This window comes from Tenrec ecaudatus, chromosome 7 (genome assembly GCF_050624435.1).
Source record: "Tenrec ecaudatus isolate mTenEca1 chromosome 7, mTenEca1.hap1, whole genome shotgun sequence".
NCBI lineage: Eukaryota > Metazoa > Chordata > Mammalia > Afrosoricida > Tenrecidae > Tenrec > Tenrec ecaudatus.
In genome coordinates, this window is record NC_134536.1 from 108,610,394 (window position 1) to 108,616,872 (window position 6,479).

A 6,479-nucleotide genomic window follows, 5' to 3' on the forward strand; every position below is an offset into this window, starting at 1 on the left:
AAGTGAGAAAGGAGCACTTATTTGGTATCAAATTCCCAATGCACTGATTCATTTGGATATCTAATTAATCATTTTTTTCTAAAAGAATTTAATGATAGTATGTACATATAGAAAAGATGTGAAGTTCAAATGATTTAATGTATATATAAATAGTTAACATTATTAGTCAAGTTGTTGGTCATACACTAAAAATATGTAGGGGTTGCTGTAATAATTGTGAAATGTGATGGTTGCATAGAGTTCTGTCATATGAATATATTCATATAGGCATGCTCATGCTTGTTAGTTCTGCTTATTATGTTATCATACTATATCATGTAAATGGACATGTTTGGATATACGTAAGATGTTTGAGAAATTCTTTGACATAAAATTGTTAAATCAAAGAATGAACATATTTGAGGTTATTGAAGCATACTAAAAAATGGTCTTCACAATGTAGTGATCAGATTGTAGGAAAACAAGAGGTAACAGTATGCAGTAAACGCCACCCTCAACAACACTCACCAGTGTCATTATAAAAAATAAAATAAATTTGCTCGTTTGATGTACATGCATAACGTTGCATTTGACAAATGTACTATTACTGTTCTTTTCATTTACACTTCTATTATTTTGAAATGATACATCCTCTCATTTACATTTTCTTTAAAAAAATATTTCCTAAATATTTTACTTTAACTCTATCTCTTTTTCTGGACAGGCAATTCTACCTGAGTGAAAGCAGGCTAAATATATAATTCTTTGTCTCTTGTGTTTACTCACTGTTATATTGTGAATAGTAATTTACTTAATGTGTCATATATAATATTTTAAATTTATTAAAATTATTTTAGTTTTGTATGAATTTATTTTAAAATATAGATGATTGATGAGAAGTAAAATCAGAATATTTACTTCTATTATGAATAGATCATGACAACATCATAATATAGCCTCTTTCTTTGTTGCATGTCTCTAATTGTTACAGTTAATTTTATGTGTACTAAAGTATGCTGCCTATTTACCTAGTGGCTCCATTTCTCTAAAAATATATATATATATACTTTTCACACTGCTTTTGCTGGTGTGTGCCATTGAATATCTTTAGGCTCATTATGAACCCTATAAAACAAAATATAATTGTTGCTCATAGTAACACTGTAACACAAAGTATAATTAATTCACAAGATCTGGGAAGCATTTCTCCTACAAATCACCGAGTTGGTGATGGGTGGGGGGGTGTTTCATTGTGTCACCAGAGTTCCTTATTATTTTTTTTTGTAGAGAATATCTATTTTTCTATTTGAAAGTCTATTAGCTTTCTAAAACTGTTAGCTTTCAGTAATAAATGTATTAATCCCCCAAACCTTATTAAATAGCCCTGGTGGCGCAGTAGGTTGAGTGTTTGTCTGCTAACTCAAAGGTCAGCATGAAATCTTCCAGCTACTCTACAGGAGGAAGACGAGGTGGTCAGGTTCTGTCGTGGTTCACAACTTCAGGAACACTGGTCTACTCTCTCTGTGCGGTGGCTGTCAGTGGGAATCCACCCAGTGGCAGTGAATTTGGTTTAAATTAAAACTTGTATGGCTTTTCGACCTGGCAAAAATTTTAATGATACTATGTTAATCTATTTAACTTTACAAAACAAAATGCTAGCATAAACATAGATCTTCCTAATTTATGTACATGAAATTAAGGATCACATTCAAAGGTATCTTTCATGGTCATTAAGAATTAAGTTCTTGGAGCCAGGGAGACATGGGTTCTGTACCAGATCCCTACACTATTAGCTACATTACTATTGGCACACATGTAATCAGTCCCTCTGAATTTTCAACTGTAAAATGGGCTCAAATGTTTCTCCTTAATAGGCTTGTTAAAGGATCAAATAGGATCATATATCAAAATACTAATCGAGATATTTTTTACATACATTATCTCTAACAGCATTGATATGCCCTCATGCAATGTGGACATGATTGACATAAGAATTTATTTCATATTTTGAGAAACATTAGCCAATTCCAATTATATTTTGAATTCTTGGTATACTTAAATCTGTATAATTTTATCTGGGTCAAGCCCCTGCTATCTTGGGAAACCTATTCATAACATTTCTGAGAAAGATACTGATAGATTTAATGGGTATAAAAAGACTTCATGCTACCAAAAAAAAAAAAAAGACTTCATGTGACTGAAATGCCAATGACTTTCAGTGGTGTATGTTTGTTTTTAATAATTTACATTTTTTACTTCTTTGGAATTTCTATTTGTATAGTGTGCTATACATAGATCTTCTACCTCAATGGTTGAAACTCACCAGCCAATTTGAGGGACAATCGGACGCCCAAAGGGGCAGCCCTACTCTGTCCTAAAGTTTGGTCACTATGAGTTTGTAACCAATCACTGGCGATGAGGTTGTTTGGGTTTTTTTTTTAGTTTTTCTTCAAGAAGGTTAATCCAACTTTTGACTCCTTCTTTCTTTTGTTCTCTCAGAAAGGTAAGCATAGTCCCCAATTGACTAGTTGGGTCATTATTAATTTATGCCGACAGCTCAAGGATAATGTTTCACAACCAGCAACTTGTTAAACAAGATAAGGTTAAAGAAAATGTGTAATGGAATCTCAAAATATGATCATATAGAATGTCCACCTTTGTTGAAAATAATAAGCTGTAGATACACATTAGCCACATCTATTAGTTCATTCTTCAATGGTGCTTTGGGTTGTATTAAGAAGTCGTATCATATTGTGCTTCTCTTTTAAATTATGGAAATGTATATTTTAATGTTTTTGACAGAATTGTAGTCCATTTATATCTGTGAAAACCTTTTCTAAGGAAAACTTTAATCTGAAATTCCAGACTTTATTATTCATTTTTTGTTATACTTCTTTTGTTTGCTTTACTCTAACAATCTGTAAAAGGTCCAAGTTTCTTTGTCCTTTGGCTACTGTATTACCAGACAATTTTGTGCCTTATATTTCAGGAAAAAAATGTCTGTTTATTTTTTTATATTCTGAAAATTGTATTTGTAAGGGAAAATAGGATTTCATTTAAATTAACTTTAGATATCAAAGAACTATATAAACTTAGATACATGTCTCAATCATTTTTATCTTGCCATAGATCTATTCATAAACCTGTATTAGAAAGTTTTTATTCATATAAAGGGATTAATAGTAAATAAATATATAAAACTTATTTGTTTGCAGTTATCATCAGTAAGTATATGATTCATATATTTTCCATTTCCAGCTTAATTGACTAAAAGTTCTCAAAAGTATATATAATCCTAAATAATGGATTACCTAGATTTATAAATCTCTGACTACTGACAATAGTTAAATGCCAAACTACTAAGTAAAAGGTTGACAGTTCATACTCACTGGTGGTACAAATGCTAGGGGATCTGCTTCTCAAAGTTCACATACCTGGATAGTCTAAGGGACAATTCTACTCTGCATACATGAGACCTCCACAACTTGATGGCATGAATCATAGTCACAGAAAAATAGATTTACCTGTATGAGTATCTCATAAAGAAAAATATTTTTTTGATGTTCAAAGTAAATAGAACATGAAGACAATAGAAATATCTTCCTGTAATGAAATTCCTACCTTAACAGGTAAATGGTAAGAAACGAGTTAGGTATTTGATAGGTTGAAGTCATTTAATTCTCTCATGTTATACATAAAATTCCATATATCTATAGAAGACATGAAAATGAATTATAATCCAATAGAAGATAATCAATAGTGTCATTTTCTTTATTATTAATTTTTTCTATTATAATCATCATTATGTGAAAAAGCTGGGATATCTAAAAGCTTGACCAAGATTACCTAGTATTTATAAGACATATTTCTGATGCTTTTAGGAATAAGTTCTTTTGGGTACTTCAGAACTCACATAACACAAAAACTTTTAACCTGCCATCTCTTTGTTCCTTTATTTCTTCTTTCCTACACTTGCACAAAGTTTAGAATATCACATTGATGTTGCTCAATCCTGTTAAATCAGCCTTGAATCATGATGGTCCCATCTATTACATAGGAGAACTGTTTCAAAGGGTTTTCTTGGCTGTAATCAGTACAGAAGTAGATTTTTAGGACTTTCTATTATAGAGTCAGTAGATGGGTTCAAAACTAAATTTTTTCTGCTACCAACCAATGGCAAACAACTTGTGATCCTCAGGTATCTTAGCGTGTTTATATGCTCACATTATTTGTGTTAGGCCAGATTGCATAACAAGACAGGTCCAGTGACAGTCATCTATGCATAAGGAAGTGCTTTAGATCAAGAAGTAAGTACCGTATATACTCGTGTATAAGCCGAGGTTTTCAGCACAAAAAGAATGTACTGAAAACTGGGGTTTGGCTTAAACATGGGTCAGTGGTACCCCAGAAAGGTGTAACATCTCGCTGCCCCACCCCCCCTCACCCCACCCCCGTTAACGGGAAGAGTGCCTGTTATCTCACCAGTGATTGCCGTTTCTAAGCTGTTCATTCAAAGCCCCACTGACACTGTAGGGCTTTGAATGCTTGTTTACTCACATCTAACCAATCAGAGCCATCCTATGATGTGTATCTTTGAATAAGCCTTTTAAAGACCCTGTGAAGGATGTGGCATGAATGATGTCATCTGGTCAAGCCCAACTAACAAAAGGAGGAAATCGCATGAAGCCTGACATAGAGTTCATAGCAAAGTGGGTTCGAGATGCATGGGAAGACATTCCAGAAGACATGGTGCGACGTGCCTTCCAAAAATGTAGTATTAGTAATGCTATGGATGGCAGTGAAGACTGAGCTTTGTATGAAAATGACAGCAGTGATGGTGATGATGGTGATCTCAGTGAGGACAGCATCTATGATTACCTCACACCAGCTGAAGCTCTGCATTGGGATATGGATGATGATGAGGAATGCAGTTTTGAAGGATTTTAACTCGTTATATTTTAGCTTGGTTGCTGATTGAGCTCAGGGAATAGTACTCTTAAGGTATCATTGTTGATACCTTGAACCTATTTTCTACTTACTGCGCTGGTTTACTAATGTTAAATGACTTGTTTTCCTTTTATTTAAAATAAATATTTAAATACACTACCCCACTGATATCTCAATTTTTAGTAATTTTATTTTCATTTGTTTTGGTTATTGAAACTCACCAATAACTTCTACATTTTCCACCCTAGGCTTATACTCGAGTCAATCAGCTTTTCTGGTTTCCCAGGCTTATACTCGGGTCAGCTTATGTTCGAGTATATAGTATATATCACAAAGTCATCCTAGCCCAGTCCAACTCAAGTCCATATGTCAAGGCCTTCTTCAGACACACAGAGCTGGAAGGTAATGAAGCAGAAAGGTGAAGCAGAAAACAAGAGATCACAGGCCAGTGGGTATCGAGACTGTTGGATCCAAAGTAAGTGGAAAGTTGGTAGGATGCTGGCATCTTTGAGGGTCGCGTGGCCCACACGGGAACCCCCCTTGAGGAAAGCAGAGTTTCATCAGGTAGGAAGGCGTGAAGTTAGAGAGAGAACGGTTCTCAGAGTCTCTCACTCTTATACAGAAGACCACACTTCCAAGCAGGTGACAGACATTAAGCTACCACATGATTTACAGGTTCCACTCTACCCCTAGCCGAGAGTGTTTAGTTGACACAATCTCTACTTATGACAACTGTATTTTAATTATTCAAAAATTTCAATAAAATATGAAGCATAGTAAAATTTAGCAATATTGAAATTGCTTGACATATATTTTATAAATTACTTGAATTTAAAAATCTGCCATGTTCATTTACAATGTTCTATAATCTTGATAAAATATTTTTTCTTATTTATTTTTACTTTGGTGAAATCATCTCTGAGGGTGAAAATATTTTTCCTTTCTCTCTTGTACAAATATAATGGCTATAAAACTATTTGACCTGTACATTGGGAATGCAATTATTTTTCATTATAGTAAATGAATAAAACTTTTCTATCATCATGACTCATATTTTATTTTATATTTTGTGTGGTGTAATATGCATCAAAGACAATAAAATTTTAGCTAAGCCTGATGTCTAGATAGCTAACAACACAATCCTCTTCTGATATTAAAAAAGGGTCAGTAGTACTACATGTACAGTGTTTTTGGCAACTATTTTCTTCTTTCTCCTGCTGGTCAAAATGTAGATCAACTCAAGAAATATAGAATCTATTCTTCTATTATGTTCTATTTTTTCTAAAATTTGACAGTTATTATGACAGAAATAAAATTTAAATAATTACATTCTTTGGTTTATCAAAATATTCATGAAGTCCCTCCTATAATCTACCATTGCATATCTTTCAAACAGTCAGGAAATAAAGCATTTTAAAATAATTAAGTTGTTCTGATGTAAATGAATTAACATAGAGAATCAATTGTGGCAAATTATTTTTGGTTTCTGATCATGTTGCTGATCTTAGTGTGGAAAACCCTGACAAACATCATCATTTTTCCCACAGTCCTGT